The sequence below is a fragment of the Tiliqua scincoides genome, chromosome 2 (assembly GCF_035046505.1).
Source record: "Tiliqua scincoides isolate rTilSci1 chromosome 2, rTilSci1.hap2, whole genome shotgun sequence".
Classification (NCBI taxonomy): Eukaryota; Metazoa; Chordata; class Lepidosauria; order Squamata; family Scincidae; genus Tiliqua; species Tiliqua scincoides.
In genome coordinates, this window is record NC_089822.1 from 178908758 (window position 1) to 178928806 (window position 20049).

General features: G+C 49.2%; 2 long non-coding RNA genes across 6 annotated transcripts; one reads left to right on the forward strand and one right to left on the reverse strand.

Moving 5' to 3' along the window:
* The first annotated feature begins 583 nt into the window (after positions 1-583).
* On the forward strand, positions 584-19820 carry LOC136642101 (uncharacterized). 4 transcript variants are annotated; one of them, XR_010793956.1, is made up of 5 exons: positions 584-744; positions 2175-2315; positions 5133-5818; positions 12470-14051; positions 19305-19820. It is a non-coding gene; the product is annotated as an uncharacterized lncRNA (long non-coding RNA). The 4 variants fall into 4 exon arrangements; XR_010793958.1 differs by lacking the exon at positions 19305-19820 and adding an exon at positions 6403-6935 and having other exon boundaries at positions 588-744; positions 12470-12927; XR_010793957.1 differs by lacking the exon at positions 19305-19820 and having other exon boundaries at positions 601-744; positions 10779-12927.
* Positions 11161-15242, reverse strand: LOC136642102 (uncharacterized). 2 transcript variants are annotated; one of them, XR_010793961.1, is made up of 2 exons: positions 14581-15242; positions 11161-13812 (listed from the first exon to the last, which is right to left on the reverse strand). It is a non-coding gene; the product is annotated as an uncharacterized lncRNA (long non-coding RNA). The 2 variants fall into 2 exon arrangements; XR_010793960.1 differs by having other exon boundaries at positions 14413-15242.
* Positions 19821-20049: the final 229 nt, after the last annotated feature.

Below are 20049 nucleotides of genomic sequence, written 5' to 3' on the forward strand. Positions count from 1 at the left end.
GGGAGGTCAGCAGCTGTAGCAAGAAGGGATATAATATCACTTGGGGGCACTATCACCAGGAGAAATCCACCACCCCCGTCAGCCAAGGGCAGAACAAGCCCCCTTCCTCCTACAGATAGGCCCTTGCCAGGCCCTCCTTTCCTTACTGAGGTTACAATCCTATCCACTCTTTCCTGGGAGTAAGCCCCATTCACGATAAAGAGGCTTATTTCTGAGTAGATATAACTAGGATTGGGCTCTGAGCCCACGCCTAGGCATGTCTACTCAGAAGTAAACCCCATTATAGTTAGTGTGGCTTACTCCCAGGTAAGTGTAGATAGGATTTGGGTTCTCAGTGCCCAAGCCTAGGCTTTTCTACTCAGAAGTAAGTCCCACTGTGGTCAGTGGAGCTTACTCTCAGGTAAGTGTGGATGGGATTGCAGCTTCAGGCCTGAAGAAGCTCAGCTCCAGCCCAAGCCTTGGGCTCTTCTGGCGGAGGGCGGTGAAGTGTGGGTGACCGCAGCAGGCCCTTGAGAAGCACTTCTGTCTGTGCCCGGCCCCAAGTAGCGACGGATCAGCCTGGGGTTGGCCCAGCCGGGAGAAGGGCGAAAGGGAAAGGAAAGAGAGGCTCGATCCAGTTCGGAGTCACCGGGGCGCGGAAGAGCAGCTCATGGGGGGGGGGGGGGTCGATAAGGGAAGAAGAGGGCGGAGGGAGCATCTCCAGTGGGAAGGCAGAAGCCCAGAGCGGAGGCGAGTCGTCAGCGGGTGAGTTCGCCAGCCCATTGCCCGGGCCCTCTCAACACCTCCCTTCTTCCAGGTCGGGCGGTGCCAGCGGTTGGTGTCCAGTTGGATCCTGGACAAAGCGGATGCGCGGGGAGCGGGCGGGAAGGGAGGGGTTGCGGGGGGGGGGACCCAGCGTCACAAGATGCTCCATTCAAGCATGGGCGATCTGGGGCAAAGTTCAAAGGCCCATTTCGAGATCACAATATTAATTGGCACCCTTGCCCCCAAACGCTCTGCTGAACCACGTTTGTCGGGATCTCAGGAAAAACCATCCCCAGTTCGATGCACGCCTGTCACCCCAGCCCCCTATTCAAGGTCACCTCTGGGTCTGGAAGTCACCCTCGCCCACTGGCTGGCAAAGACGTGCCATCAGCCGGCTCGGTGGGACCGGCTCAGTTTGCCCATGACATTTGCATTCTAGACAGGATCGGGCTTCAGGAGGGCCCAGTGAATGGGCTGATCCTCAACAATATTAATCTGGAAAGTTTGGCAAAGAGACTCCTCAGCCCTCTTACTTGGACTCCTGGGTCCTTGGGAGGGAGCGAGCATTGAGAGCTCCATCTTGGCCCTGCTATGGGAAATATTCCCTTCCCTTGCCTCAGCCCTCAGTCCAATACTTCCAGATCGGTGCTGGTAAAATCAGTGGGATGATTTCGATATAAAAGGATTATTGCGGATTACAGACTGTAACTGCAATCCGTTCCTATATGCCAGTGGTTCCCAAAATTTTTAGCACTAGGACCTACTTTTTAAAACGACGCTCTACCGGGACCCACCTAGGTTTACCTGTCTTAAAAAAAAATGGAGATCTAGAAAGAAATAATAATCTATCTATCTATCTATCTATCTATCTATCTATCTATCTATCTATCTATCTATCTATCTATCTATGCTGGGTAGTTACCACCTACAGTATCTGATTTTTGAACTGAAGGTGATTAGTGAACTAATCTTTCCATCACCCTTTAACGACCCACCAAAAATCAGGTCGCGACCCACATATTTACTCGGAAGCACAGCTGAGTTCCCCAAGACTTTTTTCCTAGGTAGACATGCATATTTCCTATGCACTTACTTGGAAGTAAATTTGAAGTTTAATGGAATTTACTTCCTCCAGGACTGGCGGTGCCAGCGGCCTGTTGGGTCCTGGGTGCCAGTTGGGTCCTGGACAAAGCAGATGCGGGAGGGTGTGTGTGTAGGACTGCAGTCTTCTTAGGATGTGATTGGAACCAAAGCGTTGCCAGGTAAACATATTTAGGACCTGCAGTTTGAGGTTAAGTGTTTGGATAGCGGCTGTAAGGGGAGGCCTGCGCCTTGCCAGGGACACTGAAAAAGGTTTTTCTGAGGTTGAAGAAGTTGCCTTTCCTATGCATTTTTACTCAGACCGCCCTCTTAATTGTTTCGTAATCCAGATCCTATTTCAAAGGCAAGGCCCTCCGGTTTCATTGCGATGGACTCCTGATTTGGTAAACACCAGCGCAGCCCGATCCTATGTGTGGGTGCTGAGAAGTAAGGGCCCAATCCTATCCAACTTTCCAGAGTCTATGTCCCAGGTAAGGGAAAAAATGTTGCCTATGTCCCAGGTAAGGGAACAGAAGGCCTGGAGAAGTCTTCTGTGGCTGCCCCCCCCCCCACTGCAGGATGCAGCGCACACCCCGTTAGCAGGGCTGCATCAGTGCCCAGAGTTGGATGGGATTGGGCCCTAAATCCTGCTATGTGCAATGCGTTAAATGTGTTCCAAAGCTGCCACCCTAAATACACCCGATGGCAAGAAAGTCTCTCTGAATCCCGCGAGTGTCTAGGATCAGGCTACACGTCTTTCAAAGAACAGGGAGGAGGCCGTGCCTGCCTGTTCCTCACACCAGAGGCAGCTACATGTCTCTAGAACCCAAGGGTTGGTTAGGGGCCTGCCTGGGAAAGATATAGAGTGTGTGTGCCCCTCCCTCTATCCTTTCCTTGGCAGAGAATGTTCATTGTTGTGACTGAGCCATCCAAACAGGGCGCTTGACTCAGAAGTTGGGTCTGGGAATTCAAGACCATTACATGCAACTCACTCACTCACTCACACACACACACACACACACACACACACACACACACTTCAGCAACCAGTAGCTGAAGGGTAAAGGACAGCCAGAGATATGAATTAAATTTAGGAGAGGTCCAGCACAGAGGCCTGCTTCTTTGCTGAGAAGTAAGTCTTGTTATGTTCAGAGAGGGACTTACTCCTAAGTGAGTGTTCCTAGAATTGCAACCACAGGGAAACACAGTTAATACTTAAGAAGCGCCATCGAGGTTTCTGCTCCTCTGGGCAGAGAGCTATCTTTTCAATGTATGTACAGCGCTAAGTACACTGAAGCTGGTTCATCCATCAAAAACCCAATAAATTCCGAGCGTCTGTACCTTTTCACATTCACTAAGCGTGTGATTTCTGCCTTAAGGTCCACCCTAGACAATGAAACTGGTGGCTCCTTCTTTATTTCACGTGATTTAGTGCCATCACCGTTTCACCTTTCGGACACTGTTATTCTCATAAAGAATATTTATATAGCACTTTTCAGCAAATAAAGTTTATTTATTTAAATATTTTTACCCCGCCTTTCTCCTTAAAGGGACCCACGGCGGCTTACAAAAAAACCAAGGCAGAAATACGAGAATATAAAATCACCGTTGAAACACAAATTATGCACGAAAACAATTAAGAACATCTCAAAACAACAGTGAATAATAATTGTACAATGAGCACTACTGTATTGTATTAGTACAATAAAACAAAGTGGTTTAAGTTAATAAATAAATGACTTCCTGTCCGCACAGGGCTCAAGATCTAAATCCTGTAGTTTCCCCTCCCCCCATGCCTGTTCCTCTGGCCTGTCTAACCCAAAGTGCTTTACTTTGCTCAGAGCACGGGCTTGGCGCGCAGTTGCCAAAACCGGTGGACAGGGATCCTTGAGCTTATCTGAGACTAATTGCTTCCATTAGGGTTATGGCCCTCCCGCTCCCCCCTCCCCCTTTTGCTCCCTGTTGCAACTAATGGCCCTAGTAGGTGATCGACAATTCGCAAGTCCTTTCTGCAAACCGATCCTGGGAGGGAGGAGGAGGAGGAGGAGGAAAGGGCGACTGTCCCGCTCGGCTGTAGGTCTCCAAGCAGCAAGCCCCTCTGCTCCTTCCCAGAGCTTGGAATTCGCTTTATCTGGCAGGAAAATGGAAGGCGCAGCATCCGAGTCAATTAAAATTCTTGCCCTGGGAGAGTTTTTTGGGGCTGGGGTATCGGGTCCGAGGTTCGCGATGACAGTTGGAGAGATTAGCGTGGGCAGAGAAGCCCAAAATACATGTGCCGACGCTGGAAGGCCAGGGAGAGGAGGTGGACAGAGGATGTTGGAGCGGGCCACCTCCCCCACCGACGTTCCCAGTCTCCTTGTGCAAGAAATGCTGGAGCCTTCCTATAAGGAAAAATCTCCCCTCTTCTTTGTTGGGTTCATTCTTGTGCACATCGTACAGATGTCTGGCACTATTATGCAGCCGTACTGCAATTGCAAAGTTAACTGGAGTGGATATGATCCGGATTAAGCACATTCACACTACCAGGTTGCAGGCTGTCTTCAGATATTTGGAACAGTTAGGGATATATGAAGACAGCCTGAAACTTAGTGAATTTGCTTAATCTGTTTATCAACCTGGGCGTTTCTAAACGGTGTTTCTCAAAACTGTGGGTCGGGACCCAGTAGGTGGGTCGCGAGTCAATTTTAGGTGGGTCCCCATTCGTTTCAATATTTTATTTTTAATATAGTACACTCGATGCTACCATGGTATGTGACTGCATTTGGGGAAATGTTACAGCCTGTACTTTTAACAGGCTACTATGTATATGCTTTTAACAATGACAGTCAATGGGACTAACTCCTGGGTAAGTGTGGATTGGACTGCAGCCTGGGATCATTTAAAATTGTCCTGATTGGTGATGTCCGTTCCGGTCATGACATCACTTCTGGTGGGTCCTGACAAATTCTCATTCTAGAAAGTGGGTCCTGGTGCTAAAACTTTGAGAACTGATTTGGGCCAAATACAGCGGAAGAGATAGCATTTATTTGGGAAGCGACGCCAGAGAAGCGAGGCCTCACCTCTTTCCAGTCCTAGGTAAGCAGGCCTCCAGTGCGCACACTTGTGGACACATCTACACTAGACCGTCATAAACCGGTTTGGGTTGCAATCCTATGCACATTTTCCTGGGAGTAAGCCCTACTGAATACAGTGTGACTTACTTTTGAGTAGACATGCATAGGATTGTGCCTTTAATCTTCCAGTTTTCCCCCAAAGTACCTTGGAAGCTTTTAGTGTGTTCTCTTTCACAACCTTTTCCTCTTCACTAGTTCCAACTTCTCTCGTTTGGAGTCATGTTAAAACGGCCTGGATTTCCATGCGAAGATTTAACTCGGTGTGTCCTACTTGGAGAACGCCGCACTTCCCTGGGGGCGTCCGTGTAACGCGTTTATGGGTGACTTTGGCTGCAATCCTACCCACACTCTCCTGGGAGGAGCTCCATTGAACATCATGGGACTTACTTCCGCGTAGACATGCCTAGGAGTGGGCTGTTTGTCCGCAGAGGCACTTACAGGGTCAATTAGACGGAGTTGTTTCAGATTGCAAAGCTTGGAGCTACACAGAACGTCTTCTTCAGGCAAGGGACAAAACGGGATCAGAACAAAACGCGAATCAAAAGGGATCCTTCCAGGCTATGACGACGGGCTCTGATCGCAGCAACTCCTGATCACTCTCTCACACAACTCTCTGCCATAGAAGGATTTTTTTTTTCCCCTTGGGATAATGGAGGGGGAGTTTCCTCTTGTCAAGTGAGATAACACACCCTGGAAAATCTCTGAATGGGGTTTTAATACTCCCAACAGCCAGGACGGACTCTCTGATGGTGTGTGCGTGTCACGACCACCACGTCCATGAGTGCCACAGTCTCTTTGGTTCCCCTCCAAAAGAAAGTGAAGGAAGGAAGGAAGTACCTCCAAAGGAAGTACCTGTGCTCAGGAAGGCCAGGAAAGTGTTGGTAAGGGTTGTATGCATAAAACGATGGGGTGGTGTCCATGGTGTGATGATTCACACAAGCCATGTTCTTAGCTCGACTAAAGCGTTATGTGATTATACTGTATGCGTGAATCGTCCACGACCGGTCAAAGGCACAGACATAATTTTAGGACTCCGTGGCTGCAATCTAGTACATCTGCATGGATTTCAATAGGCTTAGGGCAAAAGCCTAGGCATGTCTAGTCAACTCAGAAGTAAGTCCTACTGTGTTCAATGGGACTTACTCCCAGGAAAGTGTGTATAGGATTGCAGCCTTAAATGTCCAACCCCGTTCCATTATGCCTCATACACTGAACTCTGCAAAGACATTTGGCTGCCACCCATGGAGCAAAATCACAGGCTAGGTCTGATAGTGTGAAAGAGCCCTTACTAAATCAGGATCTGTTAGTTCTCTAGCCCTAATTGTAGGATAAGGATTTGCCTTTCTCCACAGACAATGTATGATGCCAACTGTGACTTTATTACTAATAATGCACCTCAAGTTGGGCAAAATGCCTTTCAGGGGCTGTTGCCACATCCCTGTGAGATAAATAATTGTCATTTCAGGTGTACAGGTGGGGGAGCTGAGGAAGAGTGAGCTGCCCCTATCGAGTCCTCAGCATGGACTCGGAGGCGTCTATGGCTCCCAGTTTCTGGTGCCACTGGCTGGTTCTCTTTGCTTACCAACAAGATAATGCAAAGACTACATTACTGCAATGACTGACTGCTAAGCTCATTAGTACGTCTACTGTTCATCGTGCATTCAAGATAATGAGGAGTCCTCCTGAACCAGGACCTGGAAGACCTCTTTAAACCTTTCAAGTCCCTGTTCAGCTTGATGGCTACTAAAAATAGTCGGAGGACTGGCATTGCAGAAGATCCCATCCCCATTCTCCCTGCGCTTCAGAAGAACTGCTTAAGCCCAGAAGTGAAAGAATCACTACTGCTCCCAGCCTCAAAACCCCCAACCTTTAAAGATTCAAAGTATCTTCTGGTGAAGACCAGAAGACCAGAAGTTATTGTGAGGAGCTCCAGAAGGATCTCTCCAAACTGGCAGCATGGGCAGAAAAATGGCAGAAAAATGGCAGATGCGTTTCAATGTAAGTGTAAAGTCATGCACATTGGGCCAAAAAATCAAAACTTTAGATATAGGCTGATGGGTTCTGAGCTGTCTGTGACAGATCAGGCGAGAGATCTTGGGGTGGTGGACAGCTCAATGAAAGTGTCGACCCAATGTGCGGCGGCAGTGAAGAAGGCCAATTCTATGCTTGGGATCATTAGAAAAGGCATTGAGAACAAAACCGCTAATATTATAATGCCGATGGTAAGGCCACACCTGGAGTATTGCATCCAGTTCTGGTCACCACATCTCAAAAAGGACATAGTGGAAATGGAAAAGGTGCAAAAGAGAGCAACTAAGATGATTACTGGGCTGGGGCGCCTTCCTAATGAGGAAAGGCTAAGACGTTTGGGCCTCTTCAGTCTAGAAAAGAGACGCCTGAGGGGGGACATGACTGAGACGTACAAAATTATGCATGGGAAGGATAAAGTGGATAGAGAGATGCTCTTTACACTCTCACGTAACACCAGAACCATGGGACATCCACTAAAATTGAGTGTTGGGAGGGTTAGAATTGACAAAAGAAAACATTTCTTTACTCAGCGTGTGGTTGGTCTGTGGAACGCCTTACCACAGGATGTGGTGATGGCGTCTGGCCTGGACGCCTTTAAAAGGGGATTGGATAAGTTTCTGGAGGAAAAATCCATTATGGGTTACAAACCATGATGTGTATGTGCAACCTCCTGATTTAGAAATGGCCACGTCAGATGCAAGGGAGGGCACCAGGATGAAGGTCTCTTGTAATCTGGTGTGCTCCCTGGGGCATTTTGTGAGATACAGGAAGCTGGACTAGATGGGCCTATGGCCTGATCTAGTGGGGCTGTTCTTATGTTCTTAATCTTTATCCTCTTATAGGCTGCCATCCTACTTGGGAGTAAGTCCCATTAAACATAGTGAGGCTTACTTATAAGTAGACATATAGGCTCGAATTGCTAGAGTGGGTCCTAAATAAAACACTCAAGAACGCACCCTAAGATGAAAATCCAGTGCTTCTGTGCTTAACATAAGAACAGCCCCGCTGGATCAGGCCATAGGTCCATCTAGTCCAGCTTCCTGTATCTCACAGCGACCCACCAAATGCCCCAGGGAGCACACCAGATAACAAGAGACCTGCTTTCGGGTGCCATCCTTTGCATCCGGCATTCTGAGGTAACCCAGTTCTAAAGATAGGAGGTTGCACATAACGCATCTTGACTTGTAACCCGTGATAGGCTTTTCCTCCAGAAATGTGTCCAATCCTTTTAAAGGCGTCTAGGCCAGATGCCATCACCACATCCTGTGGCAAGGAGTTCCTATGGATTAAGAAGCCATATGGCTCAAAACTTCGCAAGGAGGTCCACCAAACCAATCTTGGGCGTGTTCACTCTGTTTCCCAGGGGGGCTGCTCCCAAATAAGTAGGCAGATGGCAGCCTTTTAATATTCGTGGATTCTGAACACACCAGGCCACAAAATTGCGCGTGAGATTCACCAGGCTGTTCGTGTGCCACAAGCAGAGGGCAAAAGAGCAGCAGCAGCAGGGCAGAATCAGGGTGCAAGGCTGAGGGCCCAATCCTGCCCAACTTTCCAGTGCTTATGCAGCCTCAATGCAGCCCGGAGGTCAAGGCACAAACCTTCCCCCCCAGGATTGCCCTCCCCACAGAATGCGTGGCGCGCCCCGTTGGCCTGATCGCACCAGTGCTGGAAAGTTGGACAGGATCGGGCCCTCCACCAACTAGTGCAGCTGTCACTGAGGACTAGCAGCAGCAGCCCAAGTCCCAGCCCCCCCCTCCCGAGGCCGAGGCGTGTCCTCGGAGCCGCGCGTAATGACTGGTCCGCGGAGTGGCACTGCCTGGGAACGCGCGCTGATGACTGGGCGTGCGAGGCGCGGGAGCGGGTCGTGGCGCGCGCGGTGGGCCTGCGAGGGCTGCCTAGTGGGCGCTCGGCCGGCCCCCCCCGGCCCTGATGAGCGGGCGGCGGCGGCAGCAGCACTTCTCGCGCTCCTGTGTCAACAAAGGGGCTGCGGGGCCGCAATAATGGCGCGCAAGGCAAACACTCGGCCGGCGCGTCTGCTCTGTGTCCGCCTGATGGATGAGCCCGGCCTGACAGGCCGCCACTGGGGGCTTCCTCCGGCAGCAGCAGAGTGCTGGGGCGGGGGGGCTAAAAGCCCAGGACCTCCTCGCGGGGTCGGGGAGAGAGAGGGAGCAGTGCTTCCCCAGGCGGAGTGCCTTGCAAGGCTCCTCTCTCCTCACTGCCTCCAGGCTGGGAGATGCTTTTCTGGTGACCCCAGCGAGCCCTGCCTGCCTGCCGCGTGGGAGGCTCGGTGTCTGCAACAGCGCCCCGCAGCCGTCCCGAGGAGGCAGGCCCCTGGGACCTCTTCCAAAGGAACCCCCTTCTGCGCCCCACCTGGGTGCCCAAGCAAGCCACAGCTTTGGGAAAGGAAGGAGGGCGGGGGTTCAACGCCACACCTGTTGATCTACTACCTGCTTCGGAAAGACACCGAAAAGGTGACTCTGGGCCCCATCCCATCTAACTTTCCAGCACCGGTGCAGCCTCCATGTAGCCCTGACGTAAGGGCACAAACGTTCCCTTACCTTGAGGAGGCCTCTGTGACTGCCGCCCCACCACAGGATGTAGTGCACGCCCCATTGGCACAGCTGCACTGGCACTGAAAAATGGGATTGGACCCTCTGTCTCCATGCATTGGACCCAGGAGTGGCTGAGGAGTGGATGCCACCCGTGGGCTAGAAAGTGGGAAGGCAGCCATTCCAGAGTAAAATGTGTACTTCGCTGCATTCATGTAAGCAGTGCCCCCGAAAGGAAGGGTTGTCCCCTAACTTGCTCCTGCTCTGTAGTATCTAGCAAATCACAGGCATTGATCTTCTTCATTAGCAAAAGGCTTGCTAAGTTTGCACAAACACGCATGCGCATTTTTTTAAAAGAAAACAAAGCTATCCTTCAGTGAGGCTCAAGGCCCAATCCTAACCAACTTCGACTGCATCGATGCAGTCCTCAGGTAAGGGAACAAATCTTCTCTTACCTTGAGGAGTCCTTAGTGACTGACCTCCTACCACACACACACACACACCTTGGCCTGGCTGCATTAGTGCTGGAAAGTTGGTTAGGATTGGGTCCTCCGTTTGCTGACTGACCTGGAAAAAACTAGAAACGAGCAACCCCCATCACCAAGGTGGAAATTCACTCACAACTTAAAACTCGCTTTTCAAGTTTGCCATCCTATTCACACTTTCCTAGGAGTAAGCCCCGTTGACTACAATGAGACTTACATCTGAGTAGATGTGCATAGGATTGAAATCTGAGGCTGGACTCCTATTTGCACTTACCTGGGACTAAACCCCATTGACTCCAATGGGACTTACTTCTGAGTAGACATGCCTAGGATTGGGCTCTGAGCTATTTTCAGCCCAACAACGGTCAGCAAGTGTAAGTGATGGTTACTATACTTTAAAAATCTGTTAAAATAAAAATTAAAAATAAATAAAAATCCAAACGTTTTCTCTTAAAAAGGAAAAGGAACTGCCAGTCCTTGTTTTTAGATGTGGTTTATCAGGGGGGAAAAATATGGCTTGCTGTGTTCTTGCAAGCTTGCAATCTGCCCGATTTCTCTGTTTATAAACGAGGAATTCCTGCTGCACTGGCTGGAATTGAGCGCCAGCACTTCGAGTGTTGTGGCTGTATTAAGAGCAGGGTTTCCAGCGACGGGCTATTAGCAGTTCCAGGAGCAAACCTTTGTAGATTTCCTCCCCCTCCCCCCCTTTCTTGACTGCAGAAGCTACCGCAGAAAATGGGCTTGTTGACATTGCTTATGGCTTCTTAACACTTCAGGGGACCTTCGGCGCCAGCTCAGCTACACTCCCCTCCGCTTGCACTGGACGGGCCTCGCTTTATAAACACCACTGGTACCTGGCGAAGAAGGCAGTTGTTTCTCCCAGGCAGCTTCTGCACATACCTGACCAAGGGAGCCCACAAGATCTTGGGTCCTACCAGGGCAAGAGCTGGGGCTCGATGGCAAAAATCCAGTTCATATTCGAGAATCTTTTCACCCTTTCTTAAACCCATTTTTGCCCAGCCCGCAGGTGCATACGTTGGATCCCTGTTGCGTATATGCAACGTTGGGCAGAAATGGGTAATTCTGAAATAATTCGAAGATTTTTGAGTGGAAGAAAGCAGAACTTTAAAAAAAGAAAACACGAAAGCAAAGGCTTGATCCAGATAAAGTCAGTGTATTCATAGCTTTTGTCAGGCAACAGATTATTGAACACTTTGAGACAGCAAAAATAAGAGCCTGGTTTCCAGATTCACAATTAATCAAGAATTAATTAATTAGTCAAGAACATGGCACTTTACAAGGTAGATCTCCGCCCCAAAGGGCTTACATTAAAAAAATGACAAAAAGGAGACAATAGAGGAAGGAGAAGAATTGAACAGGACCGGCAAGAATATTTGATTATAGACGAATTACTGTAAGGTGTGAGGATTAAGACATTGTGCCAAAGGAAAAATACTACAACTAATATAATTTATATAATATATAACTAGCATCCAAGTATCTTAAACCATGGCAGTCGTTCGTCATGAAAAAATAAAATAAAACCTGACATGCCAGAACTAAGTATCCGAAGGCTGCAATCCTTTACTGTAGTACACTCACCTAGCAGTAAGTTCCACTGAACTCATGGGGCTTACTTCTGAGTAGGCATGCATAGGATTGTGTTGTAAGGGTGATCCGGAAGTGCTTTTCACAGCGGCAGGTGAAACTCTCTGGGGGAAATGTTGGGTTGACCTAGAAAGCCATTTGCTGAATTTCTGCTGGTCACAGGGCACAGTGGGAATTCCACTCGGGGGGTGGGGGCGCAAAGGGAATTGGAATTGTTAACGTTGACTCTGGCAAACGTCTTAAAGGCTGTACTTGGGTAGCAGGGAGCCATTCACTTCCCTGGAAAGCGAGAAAAGCAACTTTGGAGACCGAAGGCTGTGAAAGGCAGAAGCACAATCCCTCAGATTCATGGGTAGCAGGTCTTAAAGCCAGAAGCAGATCCCGAGTGGCCAAATGTAGGATGCCACGCAAGGCCATACAGAGCCGAGACACGCTCCCAATTTACTAGATGCTTGGACCCAAGGTGACCAGATGTCCTCTTTCTCCAGGACACGCCCTCTTTTTAAGTCTCCTGTCCTGGAAAAGAACTTAAATGTCCTCCTTTTCCCTGTGAGTGGGCCCTGCAGGCAGCACATAGCCTTCTTGTAATTAATAAATTATATGTAATGAATTGTATATAATAGAGTTTTAAATTTAATAATAAGTAATCTAGTGTTTTAACTAACCTGGTGAAATCAATATAGGAGTGTCTTTAGGTTTTATTTTGCCGTGTCCTACATTTTTCTTGGGTGTCCTACATTTTGGGGTGCTTGGTCCTCTTTGGTGGTTATGATATCTGGTCACCCTGCTTGGACTTGATCAGGGTTAATATGTTTAGTACATCTAACTTACTAGAGGGATCTATCCTTCTTCTTCCCAGACGTTTGAACAAATACAACGCTATCAAAAGCCACTCGATGCCTGAGCCTTCACAGTTAACTTACACCAAAGTAATTGGCCATTTTAGGATGACCCTCAACCCAAGAGAGAAATACGTTGAAATAAACAAAGCAGACTTCCAGGTGAACAACTTCATACATCGGGTGCGCCAAATTTAGTAGCACGGAGGTAGGAGAACTGCTTATATTGCAAGTATTTTGGATCAAATGGATTGGAGGCAGCTTGACTGTGGATTTTTCACCATTGGACATTTGCCATTTCCGCTTGGATCGTTACCTATTTAACCTATGGCTTGTCACTGACACGATCAAAGCTCTAAAGCAGGGCTGTCCAAACATTTTGGCAGGAGGGCCACATCATCTCTCTGACACTGTGTCGGGGGCCAGGAAAAAAAGAATTAATTTACATGTAAAATTTGAATAAATTTGCATAAATGTATTTATTAGTGATGGAACTTATATGAATGAATGAAGGTCTTGCTGTAGCTCAAGGCCTATAAAAGCCCTTGCACAAAGCAAGACTGACCTTTCCTTTGCTGCCACTGCTGTATCACAGATATGAAACAGCAAGCAGTGGAGGGAACCCTTGCTCAAACAGTTGCCCTCACACTGAGAGCAGCTGCGTCAGGTCAGCATGGGCTCCAGCAAGTCTCCGGAGGGCCAGACTCTCATTGGAGACTGGGCGCTCCCGGCGGGCTGGATTGGGAGCTCCCGAGGGCTGCAAGTGGCCCCAGGGCCAGGGTTTGGGCACCCCTGCTCTAAAGGAATCACCCAGATTCCTTCTGGAACCGTGAGAAATGGACATCAGCAGAACAAACCGCTTGGCGCCCCATATCATTTGGATATGCTGGACTAACGATGGCAGCTTCTTCCAAGCAAGCCTGGTGGGAACTCGAGTTAATGAAAGAAACCCCTTAGTGGGGTCGATGGGAATCTAGATTGTGGGATGGATGCACCTGTTTCTGTGGTAGGCAGGGGAAAAGGGCGGAAAATGGATTCATCTCCCCAAATGAAAAACAACGAAGACAAAGCAAAACAAAAACAAGGAGCAAAACACTTGTTTAGACTAGGGATGAACTGCGCCTTCAGCCGGCTGTCTGGTTTGTTGTGAGACTTGATCTGCAAAACCAAAGGAGAGACGCCAGGCCAAGCCAGGCACCCCACTCGCTGCTCACGGTTCTAAAGGTTTCACTGAGAGACTCAGAGAAGCTTTCAGCTGCGAGGCAGTCTCGTGAAGGATGCCAGGTTGTTTGCACTCTGCCTGCCCCACACGATGATTTCCAAACGAGGTCTGACGTTGCCTCTTGCATACTCTCTTAGGGGGCTGTGAAAATCGAAACGGTTTTGTCAGTCTCTCTCTCTCTCTCTCTCTCTCTCTCTCTCTCTCTCTCTCACTCACACACACACACACACACACACACACAGAGCGAGCCTCTGCCACGCAGATGATGGAAGGAAACAGCATCCCTGCTCTTGATGCTTCGAGAATCTGCAAATGGACAGGAGTGGCGGGGAGTGAAATTGACATGCCTGGGAGAAACCCGATCCCTACCAGAGTCTGCGGCGAGTACAGGGAGGGTGAAATTGACATAGTGGAGGAGCTTCTCTCTGCGTATAGGGGATCTGCGGTATCTCTCTATCTAAAACGCCCGGCAGTGACCAAGGGCCATTAGTTGGGAACTTCTCTCTCTCCACCCCCCCTGAAAACGACTTCCCACCGGGGAAGATAAAGAAGGCGATAGTGTTTCTGAAATAGTCGCCCCTCTCCCCCTCCCCAGCGTTATCAGCAGGAGATAGAGCCGCTGGGCAGGGCTAGGTCACGTTATCTGTGGTCTTGGCTGCCGTCCCCAAACGCTGCCTTGTCATGGAAGACGCCACCCGCATTAGGACCCAGACTGGACTCCTTCCGTCCTCAGTCACTCACCAAATCCCACAGACCCCACCGCGAGCGACGGCTCTTTCCCAGGGGTATTAGCCAGGCTCCAGCTCCGAGCCGAAAGGGGCAGGCAGCAGGGCCGATGGAGAAACGGGGGTGGTGGTGTCCCCCACCTCATATGTGTGAGAGTGTGTATGTGGCTTGTCCCTGGGGTACCTCTGATGCTCTCTTCTTCTGAATCCAGTGCAGAAAGCGAGTCTCCGGGACAGACAGACAGACAGACAGACAGACAGACAGACAGACAGACAGACAGACAGAAAAAGCCTGGAGGCCTCTGAGGGAGTGCTGGTATTCCAACAGGAATAAATCTGTCCCCAGTCAGACTCAGGCAGACCACTAGAGAAGAAAGCCAGGCGCTGGAAGGCTCATTTTAGGAAGGTTCCATGGCAGGTTGTTCTCTGACGTCATTCCCCTTGGAAATAAGCAGCGTTGGCACTTACAGCGCAATAAAATGAAAATAGAAAAACTCCAGGTCCAATCTTAATCGTGAGCACCCTAGAAATTAATCGGATTTATTTCTGAGCAAACATTTTCTTTCTTTCTCTTGCATTATGGTGCAAGGCTAACGTGGAATATTCTTGCCCCACACTTTCTGATTAGAAGTGGTGGAAACGTACAGTACATTGAAATCCACGCTGTTGGCCGACTGCAGTACTTAATGTCCGCGTGTTAAAGATGTCATTGTAAGTTAAATTCCATTGTTTCCAAGAGAGAACGTGACTCCAACTGGTGGGAAGTCCAGTTTTGCTCCCAAACAGCCAGCCAGTCAGGCAATCAAAGCTGTCTGCTCAGAGTATTGGATTCCAATATAGGCGAGAGTAGATTTTAGTGGCGTCTCTTGGGTGATAATTATGATGGTTTCTCTTAAAGGACAGGAGTGCCCTAAATTTACCGCCCACAGTCCAGTAAGGTGAGGTGCTCTTGTGCCCTTTAATATCTATAGGTTCAACTATCTGTTGGATTTGACCACTGTGTTCAGTTGGGAAGCCCCTGGGTCACCCTGAGGCTTGGAAGTCGGTGCCACTGAACCCAACAGGACATTCCTAAGAAGGACTTATAAAGAGGCTCAGGAAAGTGAGGAAAGAGTGAATCCTCAAGTGATTCAGGAGCTGAGAGGGGCTGGTGCGTCCCACTCCGCGGGAATACAAGGACCCCTATTTAACAGTATTCAATGAGATCCCACAGGCCAGTTATTGTTCCTGATGGTGTCCTTAAGCAAAATAAATAAAATAAATAAAAAAAATGTTTGGCTCTTTACAAAAAATTAAATAAAAAAAAAAATTAAAGCACAGACCCTGCCAGAAATCTAGAGAGAAAGAAAAGGGAGGGAGGGAGGGAGATGAAAGCAAAAGGGAAGGAGAGAGCCGCTAGACACACTCCAGAATACCTTCGGACATGCTCCTAGTGGTGGATCGGGGCCCTCGAAACTTTAGCAATGAAGTGCGCTTTCCACCAAAGGCGTGTTGAGGCAGGATCTCCGTCACACAAGAAAGCGGAGCTGTTCGGAAAGGGAGACTCCTAAGCTGGGATCCTAAGCACAAGATCGGGTGTGTCAGGATATTTGCTGTGAACACGTTCCCTTCAAGCCCATGAGATTTACTTCCAGGGCCAGCGAGGGCCAGAGTTGGTGCCAAAGGTGTAACCCTGTTGTTCCCACTGAATAGGGAAACGCCGCCAGTCTCCTCAACTTGTAGGAACTTTTAGGGCCGGAGAGCGTTTCAATTTCAGTGACTTTTGTTTTATGGACTGGCTTGCGGTAAGGGGCGAGTCATGCCGCCTCCCACCCCGCCGCGCTGCCGCGATGAGCGCAACACACCGTTTCGCAAGGGGGAGGCAACTAAAAATCTGTTTTCGATTTAGGAATGGTTTGCTTCTTCGAATCTAATGAATGCCCATGAGCCGATCAGAGCTCTCAGTCGGCTGTCAGGCCCTTCAGGTTCCAAGGAATACGGAAGGGCTGCAAACTCTTGGGAGAGGAGAGTCCGTTTCCTGGGTACCCCTCTTTTGAATGGGAAAAGTGCGCGTGGGGGTTCACTCCCTCCCTCCTTCGGCCGCGAGTCTGGCTGGAAACGAACAGATTGCCCTCTCAGAAGGCCGCGTTGTCAGCATGGCCTGAGAAACCTCGTGAGATGTCAAGGTAGGGCTGGCGACCATCCACAGATCCAGACTCTCTTCTAGAGGAGTACGACCGAGTTTCGTTTCTGGACTGTAATCCAGATCTTTAAAAATCAGTTCTGGGGGGACAGGTAAAAAGGGGTCACTGACCAGTGAGGGCAGGGATGTCCTTCTAGCATACTGGCACACTCGCAAGCGAGTCCTACTGAGTCCAATGGGACTTACTTCCAAGTCTGCAGCCTCTGCAAGAAAAATAGATCTTTAGTTTGGGGGGAAAAAATACGACACCACAGGTTTCCTCAAAAACGTATTTACATGAATTTACACACACACACACACACACACACACACACACACACACACTGTATGTATGTATGTGTGTGTGTGTGCATATATATGTATATATGTACACATATATATGTGTGTGTGTATATATATATATACACATACACACATACTATCACACACTATCACTATATATACAAATGAATTTATATATATAGTGATAGAATGTGATAGTATGTGTACATATATGCATATATACACACATATACATACGTGTGTGTGTGTGTGTGTGTGTGTATAAAAACAGTATATAGGCCACGTGTATGCAAGTTCACAAGGAAGTAGCTTCCATTAAATTCAGTAAGACTTGGGCTGCAATCCTAAACACGCTTTTCTGGGAGTAAGCCCCACTGAATACAGCAGGACTTACTTCTGAGTAGACAGGCGTAGGATTGGGCTGTTACTCCCCAGGAAGTGCAGTTAGAATTGGAGCCGTAATGTTTTTAAAAAGAGTCTACTCCAGCACTCCTCTTCTGTTAGCAATTACATGAGATAATCCTTCGGAATCCTTGATGACTCTGCATCTGGACAGGGGACACTTCTTCAAACCAAACCGTTTATCCATATTCCGGGGTCGCCTGCAAGGGAATGTGTGTGTGTGTGTGTGTGTGTGTTTCGAAGTCAGTGGATTTTGTTGAGACGTCGTAGGGCGGGAAGGGGGAATTGTGGCCGATAAAGGCTGCCTTTTCTGGCCCTGGCCTGGTGACTGACCCTCGCAGCAGGTCTGTTGAGAAGAGCTGGTGCTTCTCTGGAGTTTGAGGGCCACGCGGTGGAATCTGGATCACAGAGTGAATTTGTCATGGGGGGAAAATGCAATAGGAAGTGGATTTGAAAAGCCCTGCAGATGTTTCCCTTCCCGATTCGTGCCCCCCCCCCGCATTACCTCCTGCAGAGCTGATCTCGCCCACCCATATTATTGACCTAGAGAGAGCAGTGCCTTGGTGGGGGGCTCAATCATGCCGGTTTAATTGACTCGATTAGACGCGGGGGGGGGGGAAGGAAGGAGGCGGTGGAAGGAAGGGAAAACCTCTCCTAAGGAGGATGGCTGGAAAATCGAGGGACTCCAGGACTGGGAGGTGACCCTTGAGCCGTGTCCCGGCGGGCGGGCGGGCGGGGAGCGACACGCTCTTGGCCGGAGGAGAAGCGGCCTCGACTGGAACGCAGCCCTTCCAGGCACCCGAGCTCCGCTCGATCGCTTGGACTTCTCCACGCGGCCAGTGCGCACAGACTTCGTGGAGATGCCGGGTCCCCCTCGGCATTGCAGCCCAAGCCTAAGCGGGTCTACTCAAAAGTAAGTCCCCTTCTGTTCAGTGGGGCTTGCTCCCAGGGAAGCGCGCATAGGACTGTAGCCTCGTCCATTCTTCCTTGGCTTTTCTTTCCCTGCAGAAGTCTCCTGGGAAGTGAAGCCACTGAGGGGACCTGCGGAAGGAAGGCGCAGGAAGGACCACCTGCTGCCTGGCGAGGGGCCCCGCTCTTGCAACGACCCCAGTGAGGCGTGTAGGGGGTCCGGGGCTTGATCCCACGGAATGAATGAATGAATGAATGAATGAATGCCGCGCCTAGAAGGCGGAAGCTGGAGTGAGGAGCCCCCGGGAAGAAAGTCTGCAGACTCCACGCTTTTGGAAATGGGGAAACATCAGAAGCCGGACCGATGTGCTGGTTCTGGATCTGAGGTCGCATCCAGGGAGTGAAATCGGGTCGATGTTCCATCAGAATGAACAGGTCACTGGAGATCTGCTCTGAGGCCAGCAAGGAGTACAAGGACCTTGGTTGCTTGCAAGCTTTCCTATGGGGAAAACTTCACTTTCCCCACAGAGTTGCTCCCTATGAAAGTTTTCCTGGGAGTCAGCCCCATGGACTAGAATGGGACTTACTTCTGAGTAGAAATGCCTAGGCTTGGGCTGCCAGTCTGCTCGATGGCGCAGATCTGGGTTTCAAAGCTGGAAGGCAAACGAAATTATTTACTTTACTGTGTTGATGATTTAAAAGTGTGTATGCACATATTGGTGGTTGTTTTTGCCCTCTGGCTCGGGCTCCGGTGGACTGAGAAACATCGACGGCATTCTCCCCTAGGGAAGGTCAGCCAGGATGAGCCCGTATCCAATTCCTCTGGGGGTGCTCGTATCTCTCCCCCCCCCACTTGGCCTGAAAACCTCAGATTCCCGGGTCTCAACCAGATCACCTTCTGATATGACTGTAAGCAACAGGATTCCGTTTCCTGGCATGAGTTCCCACCCAGAATAAATAGTGACATGTCCATAATTGCAACTGTCAGGGCTGAACTTTGCATGGTCAGAACTTGTGCGTGTGTGTGCGTGTGTGTGTGTGTGTGTGTGTGTGTGTGTCTTCCTGCTTTTATCGCCATGTCACTTAAAAGAAAAAAAAAATCTCAGTTTTGGTCCATATTTTTCCTTCCGCAGATCTGATCAGTTTCCTGGAAACGAAAAGGAGGCTGTGGAGAGGATTCCCCAAAGAGACGCCTTCTTCATGCAAGGGGCTCCCCATTCCCCCTCCCCCGCTCCACTGCTTTTCTTTAGAAAAATAAAATGAACATTTGGGAAAATTCGATCCGAATATGAGAGCAGGGGAGGTCTCACTTATGGTCAGCCAGCTTCAAAAACGGGCTGCGTGATGGAAAGGGTGAAAAAGAAGGCGATGCTGGATCGGATTTGCACGATCAGAAACCTGACTGTCCAGACTGAAACCTGCGATGCTCACCTCTCCAATCCCATGTTCAGCACAGCCAGAGATTTTTATAGGTTTCCGTGAAATCCACGAGATGTGTACTTTAAATGCTGTTAATCGACACTCAAGTGCACCTCTTGGAATTCAACAGGATCGATGCCTTACATGCAGTAAAAGCATATTATGTGGCTTTTAATAATACGCAGGTGGATTAATTATATATTGATCAAATATACAAATCTTCAACAAAATTGTTTACTGCTAAACCCCCCTATTGAATTTCCCAATGAGAGAGAGAGAGAGATGGGCAGCGGGGTTTTTGTTTTTTTAGTTCTAAATAAGTGCTTGAATTTTGGGAGCACAAATTAATAAGTGCCAATTTTTACAATAATGTTATGACTTGAGGGATGCAGCTCTCTGAAATGGATCCATGGAGAAAAACCATTCCTTGTTTCAGAGCACACGACTGCCTCCAATCTC